The sequence below is a fragment of the Vombatus ursinus genome, unplaced genomic scaffold, assembly GCF_900497805.2.
Source record: "Vombatus ursinus unplaced genomic scaffold, bare-nosed wombat genome assembly UNPS02014812.1, whole genome shotgun sequence".
Taxonomy (NCBI): Eukaryota; Metazoa; Chordata; class Mammalia; order Diprotodontia; family Vombatidae; genus Vombatus; species Vombatus ursinus.
This window is the reverse complement of record NW_020954590.1, coordinates 48,401,774-48,425,544: the sequence shown is the minus strand read 5'-3', so window position 1 is coordinate 48,425,544 and position 23,771 is coordinate 48,401,774.

Genomic DNA, 23,771 nt, shown 5'->3' with positions numbered 1-23,771 from the left:
ACAAATTAACATAGTCCAGCAAACCAATTGGTATTCTTTAGTCCCTTGGTTTTTCTGGTGCGTTTAGTTAGGGCAAACTCTCTTCATTGATTATGGATTTCACTTATAAGGCTTTGCGATGTTCTGGGCTTTGATACAATGAACACAGTTTCATCTACAAATAAGAGTATGGAGGACCTTAATATTTATAGGAAATCCTTTTTCGAGTTAGACTCTGTGATGGACTACCTCTATAATTAAAGATGTTGGAGTCAGCTCTAACTAGCTTACAGAGACATTGTTAAATTTTTGAAGATTTCTAGAAATAAACACTTGATTTATTGTTTTGTTGATTGTCTAGACATAAGAAAGTGTCAGTAATGTAGATTAAACTTAAAAGTATGTGTGCATACATTTTTTCCCTGAGTGCTCAGTTAAACATTTACCAGCACATGCCTCTTTACTCAGTAAATATTGATTGAGCTCAGCAGGAGTGTAATAGAAGTCTCAGGGAATGAAGTCATCACTAGACTGGAGGCCTGGTGACTGTGGGCTAATAATAATAATAAGCATTTATATAGTGTTTTAAGATTTGTAAAATGCTTTTAATCAATTTCCTCATTTGAGCCTCACAACATCCCTGTCTTTAATGGTGGCACATCCTAATCTTGAACATCGATCTCCCCTACTTCACCTTAAAAAAACAGGTTGGCAAATAGTTTTTTTGTTAACTCTTCCAAGCATTTTAATGCGATTTTGACATATGCATGGGTACTATTTTGTTGGAGATTCTTTGAGGGGCATTTTGCTGTACCAAATCAAATGCTTTTTTTATCATCAGCAAATAATAAGCACAGTAGGATCTCTGTACCATTCAGTCAATTATGGTCTTGTAATGTTGTGGTCTGCTGAAGAATATAACTTGCAAACCTTTTCTGTTTTCTTCTCAAGCCCTCATTAAGTTTGCCCTTGGCATATGTATATTATTCTCATAAGTTTTTTTTATATAGATGGCAAAGTAAGCATATGGGTTAGTAGTTAATATATTTTGTTGATCACTTTATATAATGTTTATAGTAGGGTCTGACATTTCACCCCAAGCTTTTGATGTTTTACTTCTTTTAGATACTTTGAAAGTTAGGCATCTAATTATGTACTCTCATAGTTTCATCTCTTTTATCATAGAGCATCTCTGTTTTAATTGGTGCACTCCAGATGCTTTTTCCATCTTTGTTTTTATTAGTGAGATTTTTACTTCCTCATATGGCATTAAGGATTCTGATATTTGATTCCAAAAAGTGTTGTTCATCTAGAGTTTTTTTTAAAATAAAAAGTTTTTACAGACCTTTTTTAATTTTTGAGTTTATTTGTTGCCTTCCCAGTGTCATTCTCAAATGCTCATAGGATGATTTTTCTTGGTTGCATCTCTTACCAAGTTTTCTATGAAGTTCCCCCTCCCCCAATTATAGCCACTCACTCTTATAAAACAATACTTCTTGTAATCTTTCATCATCCTCTTCTGTAAGATCTTCCCAATTACTTTAAATTTTAAATTGGAACTGCCTTAGATGACCTCATCTTTCTACTTGGTAAGGAGATGAAACATTTGATAATTGAGGTAGTTTCTGGGCTCTTTTGTCCCCCTTGCCAATTCATACATTTTCTTAGGAAATGGTAGTAATCTTTATTGATGTTGGTTCTTTTATCCACTTCGCATTTTTCATCAACAGCTCAAGTAGAACAGATTTGAATTGCTTCCATTGAATGACATTTCTTCTCATTTTTATTTTTTCTTCTAGTTTGATATTCTCTTAGAAGTTAGTGGACTGATACACTTTAATAGAAAATATAGAAAATAGAGAGAAAAAAAGATAAAGAGTACCAGTACCCTAATTTATATTAACATCTCACTGAACCTTGCATTAAGAAAAATCAGTTCTTTGACCTTGGTGTTAGTATTTGAGGTTTTGAGAAGATGGAATAATTCTTTTTTCTTAAATTCACAAATTCTGCCTGAAACCCCCAGCTTTCCAGTAATTTCAATGAAAAATTCTAGTTATTTTAGTAATAGGTTGTGGGATATTTGCTGGCTGTATTAAGACCATGAGTTCCTTAGAAATGTTAATTATGACAGCAGTGCTCTGTTCATCAGGGTAAGTACAGTTGGGAGATAAATAAATGCATGATCAAAGTAGATTGTTGTATAGTTGGAAAACTGACCATGGAATAACTTTCACAGTGAGATCTTTTTAAAAGGGCAAGCAATTTCCAGCTATAAATACTTGGATATCAAGGGGGCAATTAGTTAAATAAATTTAAATGTACTTATGCGTTTGTTAAAATGATATCATGCTGGTGTGTCATTTTCCTTACTAGCACATCATTTTCTAATTTAAGAGAGAGAGAGAGCAAGCCAGAATCCAACTGCAATGTCACAGTGTATAATTATTGGACAGCCAGAAGCAATTTTTAAAGTCAAGTTCACACTATATTTGAGACTAGTGTCATATGCTGCTAGTTTTGCAGTACTTTGTGAAAACCATTTATATATTATACATTTAAAAATAACTTAGTGATAATACACCACTAATAAATGAGTCTTGGAATTTTGTTTTCAAAGGTGATGCAGCCACAAATAGGTATGGTAAGGGAAAAAAGCATTTTTAGATTGATATTTTTTGTCTTTAGTGATAAGCTACTTACTCATTCTTTTGTATCTCTAAAGTTTTCATTAGAGGCTGAAGTTTAAACCTTGGCATCCATGGCTCAAAAGAAGAAATTCAGAGTTAGATTCTCTACCAAGTCTCCCCTTCCCCAAACTGCCCCCATGGCTTGTCATAATTTGCCATTTTCCATGGCTCTGTCTCATAGTAGCATCCAGGCTGTATTTGACTTGGTCCTTCTGGGACCATATTTCATAAGGAGCTAAGGTTAGAGGTATTGCTGCTATTAACCATGAAATCCCATTTACCTTTTCACTGCAGAGATGCATCACTCTGTTCACTTGTCTTTTTTGTTTCTAAGAGACTATACATTCCTAATTTAATGAGGTAGTGATGGGCCTGGTTGATAGGAACTTGAGTGAGAGTTACAGTCACTTAGGTTGGGTTCAGGTGCTGTGTAGAACAGGTAAGAGGCCTGACATGGATAGGACAAGTTTTCTAGAAGATTGAGGTTAGAAGCTGGTTACAAATAAGGGTGAACATAGGATTAGTAGGCAAGAGATGTCCTTTGACTTCTGCTGTATGTCTCTTTGTTGGCAATGTTGTAGAGAGGGTTCTGGTAAGGATTGGATTATATAATTCTGAAAATACTTATGTGCTTCTAGGGTAAGTCATTATCAGGTTAGACCTTTAGGTTAGATGGGAGCTTACAGCAAATTTATAATTTTATACTTTGTATTGACTGTGTTTTCTCTCAAAGGACCCTAAGGCAAATACATAAGGGACTTAAAGGGTCTGAGCTGGTCAATATAGGTCATGTGACCTGAATGGGGGGAGGAGTGTAGGCTCACCTCTGACTTCTATATTGACCTCTCTTCTATTGCTATCTTACTTTCCTGTTAGTCATCTTTAAATCCAACCTTTACTTAGGTCTTGAATTCATCCAGGCATAGTGTCATGACTTCTAACATGGCTCCCCAATGGCACATTTTCTTTTTGTGATGTGAGGTTTCCACCTCAAGAAAAATACATAGAGAATTATGTAAGTGCTTGTCTTTTCGTATGAAAATTATATTTGCATTAGATATTTAGGGTATATTGGTAAAGCAATTCGAATTATAGGGATCATAGGCAATTCAATTTAATAGTCAATCACTGAGTGCCAAGTGTGCAAAGCATTGGACTGTGTGCTGTAGGAAATACAAAAATTTTTTGGAAAGAAAGAAAAGATAGATTTTCTACCAAATTCCTTCAGTGCTATTGACACTTAAACAGAGAGAGTCAAAACAGGAAGGAAAACTAGAGGCCAATATCTCTAATGAAAATCAATGCAAAAATATTTATAGCAGCTTTTTTGTGATGGCAAAGAATTGGAAACTTAAAGTGTAAGAAGTGAAGGGAATGATTTCAGAAAAACTTGGGATGGCATGTAGACACTGATACAGGGTGAAATGAGCAGAACCAGGAGAGCAATATATATATATATATATATACACACACATATATACATACATACATACATACATACATATATATGTATATGTATATGTATATAACAAATTATAATGACTTAGGAACACTGATAAACACAATGTCCAATCATGATTCTAGAAGAAAGATGGTGGACTTAAGAGAACAGATTGAAACAGTGTTTTTTTTTATAGCCAATATAGAAATTTGTTTTGCTTTATTATACACATTTGTAACAGGGATTAAGTTCTCTTTCTTGTTCAGTTAATCTGGGCATTTTATATTTTTGTAATATTTATTATTTCATTTATATTGTCAGTTATTCACATATAATTGGGCAAAATAGTTCCTAATATTTCTTTTTATTTCTTCTTTATTGGTTGTGAATTTATTTTTTTTCATTTTTGATGCTGATAACTTTTTTAAAGATCAGTTCTTGGTTTTATTTATTAATTCTGTGGTGTTTTCTTTCAATTTTGTTAATCTGTTTTAAAATTTTTCATGATTTTTATTTTTGTGCTTAATTAGGATTTCAACTTTATTTGTTCTCCAGTGTTTTTGGTTGTGTGACCAATTTTCTGATTTCTTCTTTTATTTTTTATTAATGAAAATGTTTAGAAATAGAACATTTCCCCTAATGACTGCTCTGGCTACATCTACCAAATTTTGGCATGTTGTTTCATTGCTATTAATTGTAATGAAATTGTTGATTGTTTCTATGAATTGTTCTTTGTCCCACTCATTTTTATAATTGTTTTTCTAATTAATTTTTAATGGTTTCTTCAGTAGCTACTTATTGCATGTAATATCTATTTCATTGTAATCTTTAAAAGATGCATTTAATATTTCTGCTTTTCTGCATTTATGTGTGAGGTTTTAGTGCTCTAATAGATGGTAAATTTTTGTGAAGGTGTAATGCATAACTGAGAAATACGTTTATTACTTCCTATTACTATTTAATAATCTCCAGAAGTCAAACATAGGTAACTGTTATAAAATTCTAGTCAGGTCCTTTATTTTTTGTTTTGATTTATCAGGGAGAGGATTTATCTGAGAGGGGGAAATTATAGTTTTTACTGTTATTTAATGTTATGCTGTTTGGTGGATATATGTTTAATATTGATATTAATTCATTGTCTGTGGTATTTTTCAGCCAAATGTAATTTCTCTTTTTATGTCTTAACTAAATCTATTTCTGCTGTTGCTTTATCAGAGATCATGATTGTAATCCCTGACTTTTTTTATACTTCAGATGAAGCACAATAGATTTTGCTCCAGCCCTTTGTTTTAACTTTGCACACATCTTTTGTTTCAAATGTATTTCTTGTAAACAACATAATGCTGGATTCTTATTTTGAATCCATTATTCTAACCTTTTCCATTTTATGGGTGAATTTATCTTTTTCACATTCACATTTATAATTGTTAATAATGTATTTTTCTTCATTCTATTTTCATATACATTTACCTTTTATTTCCTTTTTTTTTTAATAAAAAAGAAGAGTATGAGAAGACAGAATGAATGAGCTCAGGACATTCCCATTCAAACAAATATGTATGGTCAAGCAAAGCATTCCCCCCACTGACTATGTTATGTTCATATATGCACACATGTATATATGTATATATACATATATGACACACTATATGCACATACACCCACATGCATATAGTGAGGAGATGGGTAGCATATTTCATCATTATTCCTCTGGAATTATAGCTGATCATTGTGTTGATCAGTTTCCTTCTCTCTCTCTTTATAAAGAAGAGAGTAGAGAGAGTAGAGTGTGCTTATCCCCAGTGCTCTAGGTATAACGAAGTCTGCTTCTGCCCTCTGTTCCTCTTTCCTTTTTCTCTCTTCAGAGTCCAATAACAAGTTCTCATCCTTATTTTCTTTTCTTTTAAATCCTTCTTCAAAATCTGTCTTTTTTTAAAAGTTCCTTTTGTGTAAAATGAATCTCCTAGTATTAATCATAATTACCCTCCTTCATTCCCTGCTTTCCCTTCTCCCCTTTCCTTTCTAGTTTGTTATTAAGTGAAATACATTTCTATAATGAAATGTGTGATGTCTCTCTCCCTCCCTCCTCTTTGTCTCTCTTTCTCTGTCTCTGTCACTCTATCTCTGTCACTCTGTCTCTGTGTCTCTGTCTCCATCTCTCTCTCTCTCTCTCTCTCCCCCCTTTCTATCTCTGTCTTTATCTCTGTCTGTCTGTCTCCCCTCTCCCCTCTCTTTTTTGACCACTTAAGGTGAGAGTGAGGTTCAAGTCTCACTTCATCATGTTCTCCCTTCCTCTTTGTTTATATAGACTTCTACTTGTGTACCCCATTTATGTGAAGTATTTCCCTTCATTCTTCTTTTTCTACTCTAGTATATTCTTCTTCCTTTCCCTTTTCATTCTTCTTTTAAGATCATCAAAACATAACAGAACCACTCAAATGACTTCTGTGTAATTAGACTTTCTGATCTCTGGTGATAGAGGTTTGAGTGGATACATGTATCATCCCCTCTTATTAGAATATAAACAATTTATCCTTGTTGAGTCACACAATTGCTCTCTCATGTTAATCTTTTTAATTTTTTTCTCTTGATTCCTGTGTTTGCATTTCAACATTTCTTCACTGCTCTGGTCTTTTCATCAGGAATACCTGGAAATCTTCTGTTTAATTAAGGTTTATTCTCCTACGTGTTATCAAATTACACTCAGTTTTGCTGGGTAAGTTATTCTTGCTGTTAAATCTACATCCTGTGCCTTGTAGAATACTGTATTTCAAACTGTCCACTTTTTTAAAATCATGGCTATCAAATCTTGTGTGATTCTGACTGTGGTTCTCAGTACTTGAATTATTTCTCTCTGGCTGCTTGGAGTATTTTTTCTTTGACCTGAAAGCTCTGGATTTCAGCTACAATGTTCCTGGGGGTTTCCATTTTGGGACTTTGTTCAGAAGGTGACTGTTAGATTCTTTCTATTTTCCCTTCGCATTTTGGTGCTATGAGATCTGGACAGTGTTATTTTATGATTTTTAAAAATATGATATCTAGGCTCTCTTTTTTGTTATGGTTTTCAGTTGTCTGATGATTTTAGAATTATTTCTTTTTGACCTATTTTCAAGGAGAGCTTTTTTTGGGGTATGAAGTACCTTATATTTATTCTCCTTTTCCAGCCTTTCAATTTTGATATAGTATTTCTTATTATCTTATGGAGTCATTAGGTTCTTTTTGTTCCATTCTAATTTTCAGTGAGGTTTTTTTGGGTAAGGTTTTGTACCTATTATTGCAAGCAGCTAATTCTTTCTCCAATTCTTCCCTCCATATCACTCATTTCTTTTCCCATTTTTTCTTCTCATTTTGTCTTTAAAAATAATTTTGAAAATAATTTTCAGATCTTAAAAAAACATTGCCTCTCTTCTAGGAAGTCTAGTTGGATTCCGCATAAGTTGTGTTTTTCCTTTAGCCATGCTTATAGATATTTTGGGGTCATTCTCTTCTTTGGGTTTGTGTCCTTAGCACCAGGTCACCATAATAGTTTTTTATGATGAGATTCTTTTTTTTTTAAATATGCTCATTCTTCCAACTTGCTTCCTGACTTCAGGTATTATGCTAGGACTATATTCTTCTTACTTCTGGAGGGAATGTCTGGGCTGAGCTTGTATATTTTGGGGTCCTTCTGCTTTCTTGGGAGTATTTAGTATTGTGTTATTCCAAGATCTTGGAGACATCTCAGGTAGGCAGCCTAAAAGCTTTCAGTCCTCTGAAAATGGTCTGATCCATAGAGCCTGATCACTGCCTTCCTGGATTAAATTCTACAAGTTCCTGATCTGGGTTAAACTCTGAATAGAACAATTGTGGGCTTGCCTTTGGTTAAAATTCTGGTAGACTATTACTGATATCAGCCACTGTAAATCAGTTTGAAAGTTCTGTAAGATCTACAAGCTACCCTTTGGTTTGGGATTTCTTGTCTGGTTATTCCAATGTAGGATTTAGCCTGGATTGAGAGCTCCAAATAGTTACTATTTGCTTGTGAACCTATTTATCACCTTATAAACATCCTAGAGCTATTCTAGGATGTTTCTTTATCATGGAATGCCACCTCTAAGTACTGGTCCCTCCTTAGTCTGGCCTGGATCTGTGGCATAGAACTGAATAGTAAATTACAGAACATGTAGCTGTTATCTGTTCCACCTTTGTACAAGGTTGTCCCTCCACCCCCTTACGGGTCTCTTGACCTCTTCTTCCTCTTTTGTAAAACCTAGGTTTACTTTTATTTCCTGCACACTTGAACACTCTTTGTGTCTGTTTCTGGAATAGACCTTGTTCTTAGTGTCCATAGACTTTCCTGATTTTCTCTCTGTGCTAATCTGAGTTTGAAATATTACTTACAGTGAATTTTTACCTACCAGGACTTGGTTTTGTACATTTTCTGGAACTATGTGGAGGAGTTGTATTTGGGAGCTCAGTTATATTTCCTCTTGCTACCCTGCCATATTGGATCTGCCCCAGTATGATGTTTTTCAAGCTATCTATTCTCTTATTGTGTAAACAATGCATATATGTATAGGAAAAGTTGGTATGTACTGTATGAAGAGACTTCTATTTTAGCATTCTTACTTTGGCAGGGGGAAGGGAGAGATTAGTAAAATGATTAGCAACCTTCTTCAGGGAATCTGTAACTCTTATTTTTATTTTTAAAGAGGAAGCATCAATAAGCAACAAATGTCTACTATGAAACAGGTGCTGTGCTAATCACTTTACAAATATGTTCTAATTGAATCATTTCCCTGTTATTTGCTCAGAATACCTATTTTGTGACATGCCTCCAGCATATACTTGATATAAACCATCATAGGAAATGTTTATTATAAGCCTATCAAAGATTCCCACGATTCTCTGTCTCTGACTTCTCCATTTATCTTTTTTATTCCTGTGGTACACAGAAACTTCAGGGTTCTCTCAGTAGTGGAGGCATTCTCTCCTTTTAATCCTTTGTTCAGCTTATTGTCTTGTTAGCTTGTTGTCTGAACATGCTTTTTTAAGTTACTGTAGTGCTTTGAAAGAAAGCTTAACTGCTCCATTTTTTTTCTCTTTTCTTTTTGTAGTGAAAGCCAAGAGCCAAGATCTGTAAGTTTAACATGAAAGATGATTAAACAAGGATAACAACAGCCCCAAAGGAAAGTAGGGAGAATGAATGGTATGGTTCAAAAAGCTCTGCCCCAAGAGTTAGAGGCCTAGAGTTCTAGCTCTGTTTTGCCAACTCCGAACTGTGTAACCTTGAACACATTACTTTTTCTATCTTTTCCCTCTTCTATAAAAAGAAAATGCTTAATAGGGATAAATGTAAAGTACTGCTGTTGACATATATGGCTTGATATAAATTTCTGTGAAAAGGACTTCAGAATCTTAATACTAGCTCAGTATGTGCCAACAGTATGATGTGGTCACCATTGGCATCTGGGTAGAGTGCATAGTGTATTGGACTTAGACTCAAGGAGACCTATTCAAATCATGTCTCAGATAGTTACTAATTCCATGACCCTGAGCCAGTCACTTAACCTCCCTGCCTCACCTGTAATAGTACCTCCCTCACATGGTAGTTGTGAGGATCAAATGAGATGCTGCTTGACAAACATAAAAGCACCATATGAGCACTATTTATTATTATTATTATTATTATTATTATTATTATTTCATAAAGCTAATGTGATTTTAGGCTTCATTAATAGACTATAATTCCTAGAATGATGAATGTGATAATCCTGCTTTGCATGGCTAGACAGACTACATCAAAATACTGTGCTTAGTTTAGGGCGCTGTTTTTTTAGGACAAACATTAACAGAGTGGAGGAGGGTCCCTAGGAGAATGAGCTGACTTAAAACAATGCCATATGAAACTTGGACTATTTAGCTAAAATAAGAGATAATTTAGGGGGAACATAGCAAATATTTTTAAATATGTGAAGGTTAGTATATGTGAGAGGAATTAGATTTATTATACCTGACTCTAGCTGGCAGAAGTAGGAACAATAGGTGAAAATAATAAGCAGGTAGATTTTTGACTTCAATATTAAAAAGAACTATCTATTAGAACTGTAATCAATTGAGATATACTATCTTATAAAGCCATGAGTTCCCTCTTGCTGGACATGTTGAAGCTTGGCTTAAAGAGTACTTGGGGCAAAACAAAAAAAAAACCCCAAGAAACAAACCCAGTACTTGGGAATGTTTTAGAAGGGATTCACAGACAGGAGGCTATATTGGACTAAATAATTTCTCAGGTATCTTTAACTCTTTAGTTTCTATGTTTCAGTGAATCAGTGATTTTTAAAATTCTAGTCCTTTCCAGTTCTAAAATCCCGTGATGCTTAAATTCTAGTTAAGGTTCTAGAGCTTAATGACATAGTGGAGCCAAGAACTTTATAAAATCTTTCTAGCTTCCTTGATTCAGTTTTCTGTTTCTGTCCAAGGCTGTTTATTCTCTGGAGTGTCTGCTTTAATTTCACTGTTCCTACTTAAAAAATCACTAATTTTATGTAGGGATTGTCAGGTTCACGTCAGTTCAAGTCCTCAGTTGTATAGAGCTGACTCTGACATGGTTCATACTTGTGTTTTTGTCTTCTGTGTGCTTTAGAAGTGGGGTGGTCAGCATTACATAGCTTGTCTGCAAGGCTTTTGAAACTGAAAAAGAAAGTTCAGTTTTTCAAGAGACAGGGAGCATATCTAAAATCCTCTAAGTTCTTGTGTCCTTGAAAACAGAAAATTGTGGGACCTGTTACAAAACCCTGCTTCATTTCTTTGATGATGAAGAATGAGTCATATAGGTAGCTATAAACTCTGATTTAGCTGACCATGTCATCACATAGGTTGAGTTCTAGGGGAACTTAAGGCAGCCAGACTCACTCAGTAACAGCCACAGCCCAATTTTATTGATAGTAATAAATACTCTGGAAGGTCAATGAATGAAGATGTAGGAATACATTGGTCTTTTTAAAGTATAAAACTATGTACAGAAATTTCTTGTTCAGTCTGAGTCTGAGTCTGAGCCTGAGAGCTTTTCAGGCGTCAGAAGTGGGAACCTATTATCTAAAATTCTTGGACTCTTCTTTATATGTATTCTATTTCCAAATAAAAACTGGTGGAACTGGGTACTTCAATGTCCTTGGAAAACAGAATGAGATTTATCCAAGTATATTCAAATGTAATCTTAATTACTAATCAATCTAGATCTCAAATATTCACAAGATTATAGATTTAGAACAGGAAGGGACCTCAGAAGTCATTTAATCCACATCTTTTCTCCCTTATTCATTCTTTTTTTTTTCCTTACAAATGAGGAAACTGAGATCAAGAGGACAAGAGATTTACTCAGGGTCACAAAGACAGCAGTGCTAAGTCTTCAGACTCAGATTTTCTGGTTCCAAATCTAGCACAATTTCCAGAGCATCACAGATTTACAGATATCCTCAGTTCCTCCCATTTTTGGTAATGTGGTGGGCATGATAGTGGGTATCAATTAGCCCATTAATTGGAGAAGTGTTAAGAATTGTTGTGTTTTCCACTTTCCTTGGAAATGTAATTTCCTGACAGAGAAGCAGAGTGAGCAGGCCTTAAAGGGAGGGAGACCTGAGTTCAGATCTCACCTCTGACCCATAGTAGCTATGTGATCCTGGGCAAGTTACTTAACCTCTGAGTAGTCTAGGCCAGAAGCATGGATCACAGGCAGTCCACAACATTCCTGAGTGTGGCCAGAACCAGATTAAGATTTAATTGGGAAATATTTAACAAAATAAAAATACAATAAAAAGTAGATAGCATTACATTTTAAAACTAAGTGAATATGTAGCCACAAGCATCTTTGTAGAGATTAGTGGCCCTCATTTCTATTTGATTTTGAAACCATTTGTTTAGGCAATTATTTAAGACCATAAGTTGCAGAGAAGGGGCTAACTAATTTTCATTAGAAGAGGAAGTTTTTTCACTTGAGATTTCCCTATACCCTTGAAATTACAGACAGATCTCTATTCCTACCTTATAGGTATGTCTTTATCTTCTCCCACTGTTGGCAATGTAATAGATAGGAGGATGGGCATCATCAACCCACTCATGGGGAGGGAATGTCACAAGTATCCTTAGCTCCACTATCCCTTGTAAAGTCATAGGTAATAGGTGATACTGGCTGCCTGAATGGGGATGAGAACCGTAGAAGAGCTTGCTCCTACTCCACCTATTTTCTATCAGTCTAGGAATGTTCTCTAATGGGTTCTTAAGGAGCCAGTTTCCTATTTTGACATAGGGATATAACCTTTTTTTATTCAATACTGTGGACTTTGAGGAAAGCTAGATGTCTGTTCTTTTAAGAGGGATCAGCCTCACTTTTCAACAGATTTATGCTGGAAGAATTTCACAGTGGACAGGTATTGCATTACCTTCTGGCTGTTTGCCTGCCTGCCCATCTCTCATCAGTTCAGAATGCCCAACTGGGCCTAGGAGATGTAATCCAGTGCCATCTTCTTTATATAAATAATTTTGTGCCATATGTTTGTAAGCTTAATTATTGCTAAGGATGGTACTTTTATTCTGTAGGACTCATTTTTGATTGATTTGTTCATTGTTGAGCTAAGGTTTTACCTGATGATCCATGGGCAAAATGCTTGGCAGTTCAATTTATATTGAATTGACATGTTCCTTATTACTCTAAAAATGCCCATGAAGTCTATATTCTGATGGCCACAGTCAGTATTTCTCTGTCCAGAGCACAACTGCATAGTTATTTTACAGATCCAACTTTACTGTTATGCTAAGAATAAGACCAAAAGATCCTCCCAATTCTGGAATTAAAACAGACTCAGGGGTGCAAATATTCAATAACTAGTAGAAGTTGGGGTAGTGTTCTCTGGTCCCTGGGCTTTTTAACAATGGGTCCCTGCAGTTTAAACTAACAGGATATGTATAGATAATACAAGAAATACTATTTTGCAATAAAACTAAGAAAAATAGAGACCTTCGATCATTGGATCACAGACCTAGAGCTGAAAGGGATATCAGAAGCCTTTTAGTCTAACAGCCTTATTTTGCACTTGAGGAAATGAGGCCTAGTTAGATTAAGTGACATGCCCAAAGGTCCAGAAGAATAGTTAAGTGTAAGATGTAAGACTGGATTTCAGGTCCTCCTATTCTAGAACAAGTGCTCTGTCCACAGTGCTGTCCTACTTCTGTGTTTGACTCTCTTTTATACCTGGTTCATGGAGACGTTTGGCATGCCAATTGTCTCTATTAATACTCAACTGAACATAATATAGAGAAGAGATGATTATATATGTACATGCCAGGAATTCTATTTCACTGAAATGAAAGCAAGCTAAAACATAAGTTCCACGGAAGAGCTTCAAGGGAAAGGAAAAAAGGTTTCTCTAATTCAATTTGCTTGGACTTCAGAGAGTGCTCAATAAAATGGAGTATATGGAGGATGACTTTGTTAACCAGAATCAACTTTTAGTAATTGACTCTTTCCCAGAAGATAGAATGTTACTTTACCCTAAATGTACATGTTGTCTAAAAGCTCTGGGTCATCCTGGAATTTTTATTAAGAGATCTAGATAGACCAGTGACAACTCTTAGACATTATAATTTCTACTAAGAGCTATCAATACTAATGATGTTGTCATTTAATAGGAGGGAAGGTTTCTATTTAGATTAAATTATTTTGGTTTTCTGCTTATAAATGCCAGGGATGAGAGAGAATGTTGCACCTCTGGTCCTTTTAAGACCATCCTGATCCTTGGGAATGTTTATCATTTTCTTCCAGAATTTTGGGTTACCTAGCAGGAAATCTGTAATGATCCCATTCCTTAGTAGTCTGGCCTCTACTTAATGACATCACTCATCCAGATACATGAATAGAGAGGTCTTAATTTCATTTATTTCAGATCCAGAAGGCTCCATACTTCACCATAAAACTAATTGAAATATATTTCTTTGAGATGTTTGGACTGGAATATAGCAAAGATTTAATTGAATGAGTTGGACAGGAATGTTAAAATGAACCAACTATGATGTGCATACTTGAGTATTTTTTAGTGTTTGCTTTTTTGGGCATTGGTTTTCCCTAATAGACAAAACTTCCAAAGGTCAAAGGTCATTTTAGTAAACAAGTTTGTTGATTGTAGTTTCAGCCTTTCCTCATGTTTGTCAGCACATATTTATATTAATAATATTAGCTTCCACTTTATAGAGCTTTATTATTTGCAAAGTGCTTTACACACAGAATCTCAATACCTGGTGATGCTTTGTAAGTCTGAAATTATTGTTTGAATGATCCTATTTGTTTTCTTAGTGACTTGGATTTAACACAATTTTTGCTCCTGCATCTAATTTAGTGCCTTTGTAGGATCTTTGCCTTTGTGTTCCTATTTTAAGAACTGTTTTTTACCAAACACTCTTTTGCTTGGTTTGTTTCTTTACCATTGACTATGTCACAGTGAAGTATAATAGCTTATATTCTTCTGCCTTCAGGTCCAATCAAGTCTTTCCTTCCCCACACTGATACTTCAGTCCTTTAATCTCTTCCTAGAGTTTTAGAGTCTTTGCCCTGTAGTGTATGGTTTCCCATAGGATTTCACAGTGTTTCAGAACTGAGTTGTGGTCCAAGTACTGCCTAAAGCAGAAATGTCTTCTACTTCACACAATCACAGAACCTCCCTGGAGGGGACTTCAGTGAACATCTAGTCTGACCCACACCCGAGAGAGAATACTTATTACATCATATGTTACAAGTGGTCATCCAGCCTTTGCTTGAAGAATTCTGTTGAGGAGGAACCCATTACCTCCTGAGGCAGTTCATTGAACTTTTGAATGGCTCCAATTGTTAGTCATTCTTTCCTTTCATCAAATCTGAATCTGCATCTCTGTAGCATCCACACGTTTTCCCTGGTTCTGTTTTCTGAGGTCAAGTAGAAAAGTCCAATAATCCTTCTTCCACATGACCACCTTTTAAACAATTAGGAACAACTGTCCCCATAAAGTTAGATTGGATGAAACTTTTAAAGATAGAAATGTGGTAAGACCTTAGTTAAAAGTTATTTCTCCCTCCTGAAATTTTCAGAGCACTTTGCCTGAATTTTACCTTTGTGATTATTTCAACATCCCTTGCATCTCTGAAATTGTCTCTTCCTTCACCCCAATAGATTATAAACTCCTGGAGAACAGGGTATATGTAATATCTACTTTTGTATTTCTGGTGTTTAGCATAGTACTTGACACATAATAATTAGCATTTATATAAATTTGTAAAACTCTTTACATATGTTAACTCATTTGATCTTCTCAACAATCCTGTGAAGTAAGAAAGAAAGAAAGAAAAAAAAAGTAACAAGCATTTTTTAGGCACTTACTACAGGCCAGGCACTGTGCTAAGTACTTTTAAAATATTATTTCATGATCCAACCATTTTGAAGAGCAATTTGGAACTATGCCCTAAAGGCTATAAAAATGTGCATACCCTTTGACCTAGCAATAACATTTTTAGGGCCGTAACCAAAAGAGATCATAAAAATGGGAAAAGGACCCACATGCACAAAAATATTTATAGCAGCGCTTTTTGTGGTGGCAAAGAATTAGAAATTGAGGAAATGCTTATCAACTGGGGAATGGCTGAACAAGTTATGGTAATGGAATATTATTATGTTATAAGAAATGATGAGCAGGCAGACTTAAGAAAAACCTGGAAAGACTTGTATGGACTGATGCTGAGTGAAGTAAGCAGAACCAGGAGAATGTTGTACACAGTAATAGTCATGTTGTGTGATGACTAACATTGATAGACTTAGCCCTTCTCAGTGATGCAAGGATCTAAGACATCTCCAAAGGTCTTATGATGGAAGATGCTATCCACATCCAAAGAAAGAACTATGGAGTTTGAATGCTGATTGAAGCATACTATTTGCTATTTTTTTCTTCTGTTTTGTTTTATTTCCTCTTTCTGGTGGTTCATCCTATTGATTCCAATTCTTACTTATAACATCACTAATGTTAAAATATGTTCAATAGGAATGTATATGTATAGCCTAAATCAGATTGCATGCCATCTTAGAGAGAGAGGAGGGAAGTGAGAGGGAGAAAAATTTAAAACTCAAAAGCTTGTGAAAGTGATTGTTGATAAACCAAAATAAAAATTAATAAAAAAACCAAAAATAGTATTTCATTTGGTCCTCAGAACAATTATAGGAGTTGTGTGCTTTTATCTCCATTTTACATTTGAGGAAACTGAGGTGACAAAGATTAAGTGATTTGCTGAGGGTCATAGAGCTTGTTAAAATGTATCAGGCTGGGGGCAGCTAGGTGGTACAGTGGATAGAGCACCGACTCTGAAGTCAGGAGGACCTGAGTTCAAATCCAGCCTCAGACCAAACACTTGACACGTACTAGCTGTATGACCCTGGGCAAGTCACTTAACCCCAATTGCCTAAAAAAATGTGTAAGGCTGGATTTGAACTCAGATCTTCTTGACTCCAGGTCCAGCACTGTATGCATTGTATCACCTAGGTGTTATTATTATCTCCATTTTACAGATGAGGAACCTAAGGCACAGAAAGAAAAGATGGCTTGCCTAATGTTACACGGCTAGTAAGTATCTGAGACAAAATTTAAACTCATGTCTTCCTGACTTTGAGTCCAAAGGTCTATCCATTGCATCACCTAACATAATGCTTATAGAATTCGGTGGAAGCTACATGCTGTCCTTTTCCCTTTGCTACTCCTCTCCCAAGTTTAAATTATGAATATATATTGTCCCTGAGATCTCATCAATTGTGTTTTCATCCATGTGCATGAATAATGTTCATATTTCATTTATTTTTCAGATCATATATTACTCAATAATTGCTTTCTGCAATGAAAGTCACAGAGCTAAAGAATTAACAATTTCTGGACTGTTCTTTTCAACAGTATTCAGCTTTTTCTATGTTATTATGTTAAAATGAATCTCCCATCTCACAGAAATCATAGATTTCCTTGGTAGGTGAATCACTGGGCTGCCTGATTCATCTCCCTCTCAGGGAGGAAGCTCGGTCTAGTGGTTCAAGCTGTGATGTGTGAGTCAGTTGTTCTGTTCTCATTCCCATCATAGCTCCTCACTGGTTGGCCAAGTCCCTTGGCCAATGAAGATGATCATTTCTTGTGTACCTCACAGAAGGATTGTCAGTGGTGATGAATTAATGTCTGACAAATACTGGGGAGGGAAGAAAGGGGAGCAGCTTAAAAATAAATCAATTTCTCATTTTAAATAACACCTTTTGTGGGTTAGTGTCCTCCTTATCCCCTTGAACATCTGACACCTCAGGATCTTACTAATAAATTAGGCCTGACACAAGATAGTTCAGTCAGATGATGGAAATGGTATTTGTTCACTCAAATTATTTTACTCTGCACAACCTAAGGAAGAAGGGGTCCTGGCAAATCTATTGGACTTTCAAAACAAGGTAGAGTGATGTTTGCCTCCCAAATATTTCCCAGTCTTATGTTTTCTAAGCATATTTTTATTCCATTGTTAAATTCAAGGTTTTCGTTGGTTAATAGCAAACATCTTATTTGTACTTATCATAATTCAACATGTTTACAGCCCTTGGAGAAGTTTTATATATAGGGTTTATATATAATACAGTGTTGTTTAATGGAAAGAGTGGTGGTCTTGGAGTCCAGTGAAACCTAGATTCAAATTCTGGCTCTAAAACTTACTAGCTTGTGCGATGATGGGAACAGTATAACATTTCTGAGACATAGCTTCCTCATGTGTAAAACGGATGTCTATAGTTCCCACTTCAGGGGCTTGTTGAGAGGATCAAATATGATAACATATGTAAAGTATTTTGCAAAACCTTAAGTGCTGTCTACATATTATCTACTAACATTAGTGGTTTGGAGTTTAATACATCAAATAAAATGGCTTTTGAAAATAAACTGTAATCATGTGGCTTTGTATAGGTTACTATGGTTATCTGAAAAATTTTCATGAAGATGAAAAGATGAGGTCTATTCCTAGAACAATATATCCATTACAATCTAATAACAAAGTGTTTTTCTAAGTACCAGCTATGTACATAATTTCATCCTAAGTACTGTGAAAGATACAAAAGAATTAGAAGATGCTGCATTCCTGTCCTCAAGATGCTTTCAGCCTAATTTTTGAAACAAGTCCCATTACAAATGAAACAACTGAATAAATTTACAAGGAGATAGTGAATTCACCACTGAATCAGGTGGCACTGACTGCAAGCAAGTGCCATAGAAATGTCAAGGAGCCAGGGGGTGCAAGATAGGTATGGGAGGGGGGTGTCAGGCTAGTCAATGAAAGCTTGCCTATGGGGCTAGGGCTGGGATTGAAAGCACTGGCAGGATTTATTTGAAGGTAGTTACACAGCCATTTAAACTTAGTTTAGTGTGCTCTTCCAATCATTGTTATTCTGAGCAGCACTTATTCCCTTTTTGTAGAGAGGAGGAAATGTCATTAACATTCATATAGAGGGAGCAGCTCCAGAGTTCATGTCATCTTATTTTTTATGAATATACCTTTTTTTTTCTTCTAGGACTTAGTGCCTGCCTCATGGGTAAAAAGAAACTAGCATTCTTGAGGAACAGTCTTAAACTCACCTGCTCATTGTGTATTCCACAATGAATTCTATCTATAGTTGAAGAATTATCTCTTTCAATGCTTTAAATAAAAAAGCTTTAGCTCATTTGAGTTTGTCAAGCCCCAGGTTCAGGGATAAATAGCCTCTAGATACAATTCATGTCCTTGACAGATGACTCCCTATTCAATTTTTCCCTATACCTGACCACTCTTATGAACTCCAGTCCTACATTTCAGGTTGTCTTCAGGACACTTCCACCTGCATGTCACACTAGCTCCTCAAACTCAACATGTCCAGTACTGAGTATCATATGTTTTCCTTTAAACTGGCTCCTCTGACTTTTATACTTCCCTCTGGCACCACCATTCAATCTGTTTTCTCAACTTGAAACCTTGGCATTATCTTTGAATCATTGCACTCCCCCATCTTACATATCTAATCAGTTACCAGGTCCAAATGACTACATCATCATACTACCTCGAGTATCTGTATTCTGCGGCAGCAAGGCCGAGCAATGGATAGAGTGATAGCCCTGGAGTCAGGAGGACCTGAATTAAAATCTGGTCTCAGACACTTAATTGCTGTATGACCCTGGGCAAGTCACTTAACCTTGTTTGCCTCTGTTTTCTCATCTGTAAAATGAACTGGAGTAGGAAATGGCAATGCATTCCAGTATCTTTGCCAAGAAAACTCCAAAATGGGGCCATGAAGAGTTGGACACATTGAAACAACAACAACAATAACAGCAACAACAACAACAAAAAGGTCAACAGCCAGAGATAAAAGGTCAACAGTCAAAGATAAAGAAAGATGCCATTCCAGAAATAATGAATAACCTAAATGAGACACAGAGCATGATCTGTTGCCAATTTGCCTGGAGTACAGAGTGCACAGAGGGAATAATAGGAGATAAGACTATGAAGATATGGTGCAGCATTAGGTTTTGGGGATCAGGAGGCCTGAATGTGAGGCACAAAGTCATCTCTTTTACTTAGGAGAAAATTTGGTGCCATTAAAGATTTTTAATCAATACCACAATTTGCTTAGGTCACATTTGGAATAATGTGCTGGGCACCACATTTTGGGAATATTGTTAACATTCTGTGGTTGTTGTTTAGTCATTTTTCAGCCATGTCCAATTTTCTGTGACCCCCTTTAGGGGTTTTCTTGGCAAAAATACTGGAGTACTTTGTCATTTCCTTCTCCAGCTCATTTTATAGATGAGGAAACTGAGGTAAACAGGATTCAAAGACTTGCCCAGGGTTACAGAGTTAGTAAATGTCCTGAGGTCGGATTTGAACTCAGGTCTTCCTGACTCCAAACCCTGTGCTCTATTCATTGCACCATCTAGCTGTCCATTAATATTCTAGGCATTATTAATATTCAGTGGCATTCAGAAAACATCAAATGAAAGGCCTTGAGATCACGCCAGATGAGGGTGGTTTGTAGGAACTGAAGATAGCTAGCCCGCAGAAAAGAAGGCATTCACATGGCATCTCTCTTTAAGTGTCTGAAGGGCTGCTATATGGATGATGGATTATTAGACATATTCTGCATGGTCCCAGAGGAGAAGCTTCACTAAAAAGGAATTAGGAAGTTTCAAAGAGGCAGATCTAGGTTTGGTGTAAGGAAAAACTTCTCATCACTAGAACAATTCAAAAATAGTATGGGCTACCTCAGGAGAGAGGTTTTAATTTGTAAAATATAATCTTAAAGTAATCCATTGTAGCTCTAAAAGGAATCAATCAAAGTGTGCATCTTAATAAACTTAAGGAAGAGGAGGCTATCCTACATTAAATGTGTCAGGGAGTTAAAAATACTAAACAATCAATCAAAAAGTGATTCTGTATATTTATATGCATACTATGTATTATCAGCCAGCAGTTAGTTTCACAGTGGCACAGAAAAGAATGTACAATAATATATTCATGAGCTATTGAGTATAGCCCTATGCATTTCTATGATGCATAACATATAAAATTTGTCTCTTAAGACTATAGCATGCAGCCCAGCTAAATATATCTTTTCTGTACACTGTTATGAATGACCTTTTATTTTGTAAGAGAGATTTTGCAGAGCAATAACCAATAGTTTCTGTTACTTACAATAAATGATACAATTTGAAAGACAACACTAGAAGAACTGAAAAACAGCAGGAAATTACAGATTCTCTTAGCATAATGGAATCTTAGTGGCAGAAGGGCCGCTGGAGGTCTTGAAAGTCAAATACCTACTTGAGGTATTGATTTGGCCTATCAGTCCAGTGTGATTCTCAAAGTATGCATTCAGTCCTTCCTTTATGCAAGTCACAAATAGAGGCAAAACACAAAAGTCAGAATGAAGAAGTCCTTTCCCTCAATGAGTTTATAGTCTGCTGGGGTTGGGATGGTGGTACAACATACAAACTGAGAAGTCTACATAAGTATGTGGGCCCATATATAATATATATGTATATACACACATATGCAATTTAATGAGATAAGAGAAAGCACTAGAAACTAAGGGGATCAAGAAAGGCTTCTTGTAATAGGTGGCATATGAGCTGAGTCCTGAAGGAGGGAGAGCATTCTAGCTGTGAAGGATAGCTGATGCTGAGGTATATCGGCACAAAGTGGGATGTCATCCTAGGAGCAGCAAGTAGGCTGATTTGTCTGGAACATGGAGTGTATGAAAAAGAGTAATGTGTAATAAACCTGGGAAAATAGGCTGTGTCCAGATTGTGAAGAGTTTTAAATGCTAGCCCAAGGAATATGTATTTTATCTTAGAGACAATTGAGAGCATTAAAAATGATTGAGCAGGAGAATGACATGGGCCAACTTGTGCTTTAGGAGAACCCTCCCTTAAATCCAATTCACTTGCATGTCATGGCATTACCTCCTTGACGTCATGGTCCTCTTTCTCTTCAAGACGAAGTCCACCTTCAGTCCACATAGGGTATCACACCCTTACTGGCAGGCGCTCTGCCCAAATGGAATGTAAATCTTAATCTCTGAAACTTTTTTTTTAACCCCATATCACTCTTGCTCTCATAGATATGTCCAGGCCAAGCCCTACTCGGGCATTGTTTGTGCTCTGATTGTCTTAGAATGAATGTAAATAGCAATTGTTTCTATTTTGGTCAGAAACCCTGTGGGTCTTCCACTCCTGGATCTATTTTTTTTTTTGAAACAGGTCATTCTTTGCCTCATTTCTTATTAGGCCTTAATCACTGAATGGGCTTTGCCTCAGTCAAACTAAGATCTGTTGAAGACCTTAGCTTGAAAGGCCAAAGTCCCCCAGTGCATTCTGCATCATCTCCAGTTGTCCTGATTTATATCTGGACCCAGATGGCTCCAGAGGAGAAAGTGAGGCTGGTGACTTTGCACAGCCCTCCCTCACTTAAATCCAATTCACTTGTATGTCATGGCATCATCTCCCTGATGTCGTGGTCCTCTTCAAGAATGAAGGACAAATTGCAACCTATCAATTTGGCAGCTGTGTGGAGGTTGGATGAGAGAAAGGGAGAGACTGGAAACCGGGAGTCCAATCATGGGCCTGCTGCAGTTGTCCACAAAGGGAGGTGATAAAGAACTGAAGTAGGTTGGTGGTCATGTACAAGGACACATGGGAACAGTGAAGATAAAACTTATAATCCTTGGCAAATGATTGGATATGAGTGTGAGGGAAAGAAAGGTCTCCAACTATAAGCTACTGGCAGAGGCTTGGAGATCTAGAGGGTGTATCTGAATCTTATTTTTAAAAAGGAAAAAATCCTTGGTACATCCACTTCATTTTACAGATGAGGAAACTGAGGATCAGAAACAATAAGTGGAAGTATGTAGCAGATACCGGAAGTTGAGCTAGGTTCTTAGAGTCTAAATAAATGCATCAGCAATTTCACTCTACCACACTTCTCTGTTTTGCCTTCTGGTGCTACACTGAATAGATTTTATCCCTCTTCTACCAGAGGTGTCATACTTTCTGTCCCTTGGTTGCAATGGGCTACAAAACTCCCAAGTATTTCTGAACTAGACTAAAATGTAATTGGGAAATATTTAACAAAATAAACAAAAATACAATACACCATAGACAATATTAATTTGTGGTTTTATAAGTCAATATATGGCTCATAGGGATTCAATTTCTATTTCAACTTAACACCACTACTCTACACTATTCCTTTAAATATCAGGCAGTACTCTCATATCTACAAAGTCTTCTTTTCTTCAGGGTAAATGTTTTCAGATCCTTTAGTCATTTTTCCTATGGCCTAGTCTCCAGTTCTCTTGCCATCCTTGTCATGTGTGGCCAAATTTGAGATGTGATTTGACTAGCACAGAGTAAAGTGGGACTATTATCTCCACCACTGTAGGCACTATATGTCTATTAATACATCAGTTGTTTTGTCAGCCATGTCACATTACTGACTCACACTGACCTTGTAGTTTAGTTAGGCACATACATATCCTTTTCAAATAACTACTATTAAGCCATATTTTCCAGCTTGTCAAAATCTTTTTAATATCCTGATTTTACCATCTGACATTTTAGTTTTCTCTCTCAGCTTTATCACCTGCAGATTTGATGAACATGCTTTCTATAATTTATTCCAACTTGTTATTATTGTACTTATAGGCAAAATCTAGATTTTCCCCCATATTGATTTTTAGGTTCTAGCTAGAAGGAACCGAGGTCAAAGACAATGAGCTGTGTCTATGTCTAACTCTGAAATTTGCAGTGCTATTTTTTTTAACTTGTTAGCCAATGTCAAGTCAGTTATATTTTTAAAAATTATATTTTAAAAATGTTGCCTTCACATGTGAATTTTCAGTTTTATTTTGAACTGAGACATGGAGTCAAAAATTAAAATTTTTTTCAAGCACACCATTTGTCTATAGTACATGATTGCCCTCCAGGGTGCATTCTGTAGTCACAAAAATATTTGTTTATGGCTGTCTTCCATATCACACTTTGGTCTTTGCTTCTTCTGTTAATGTGCCATTGTCATCTTATAGATTTGCTAGAATTAATTGCTTTCTCTGTCTAATCCATCTCACATACTG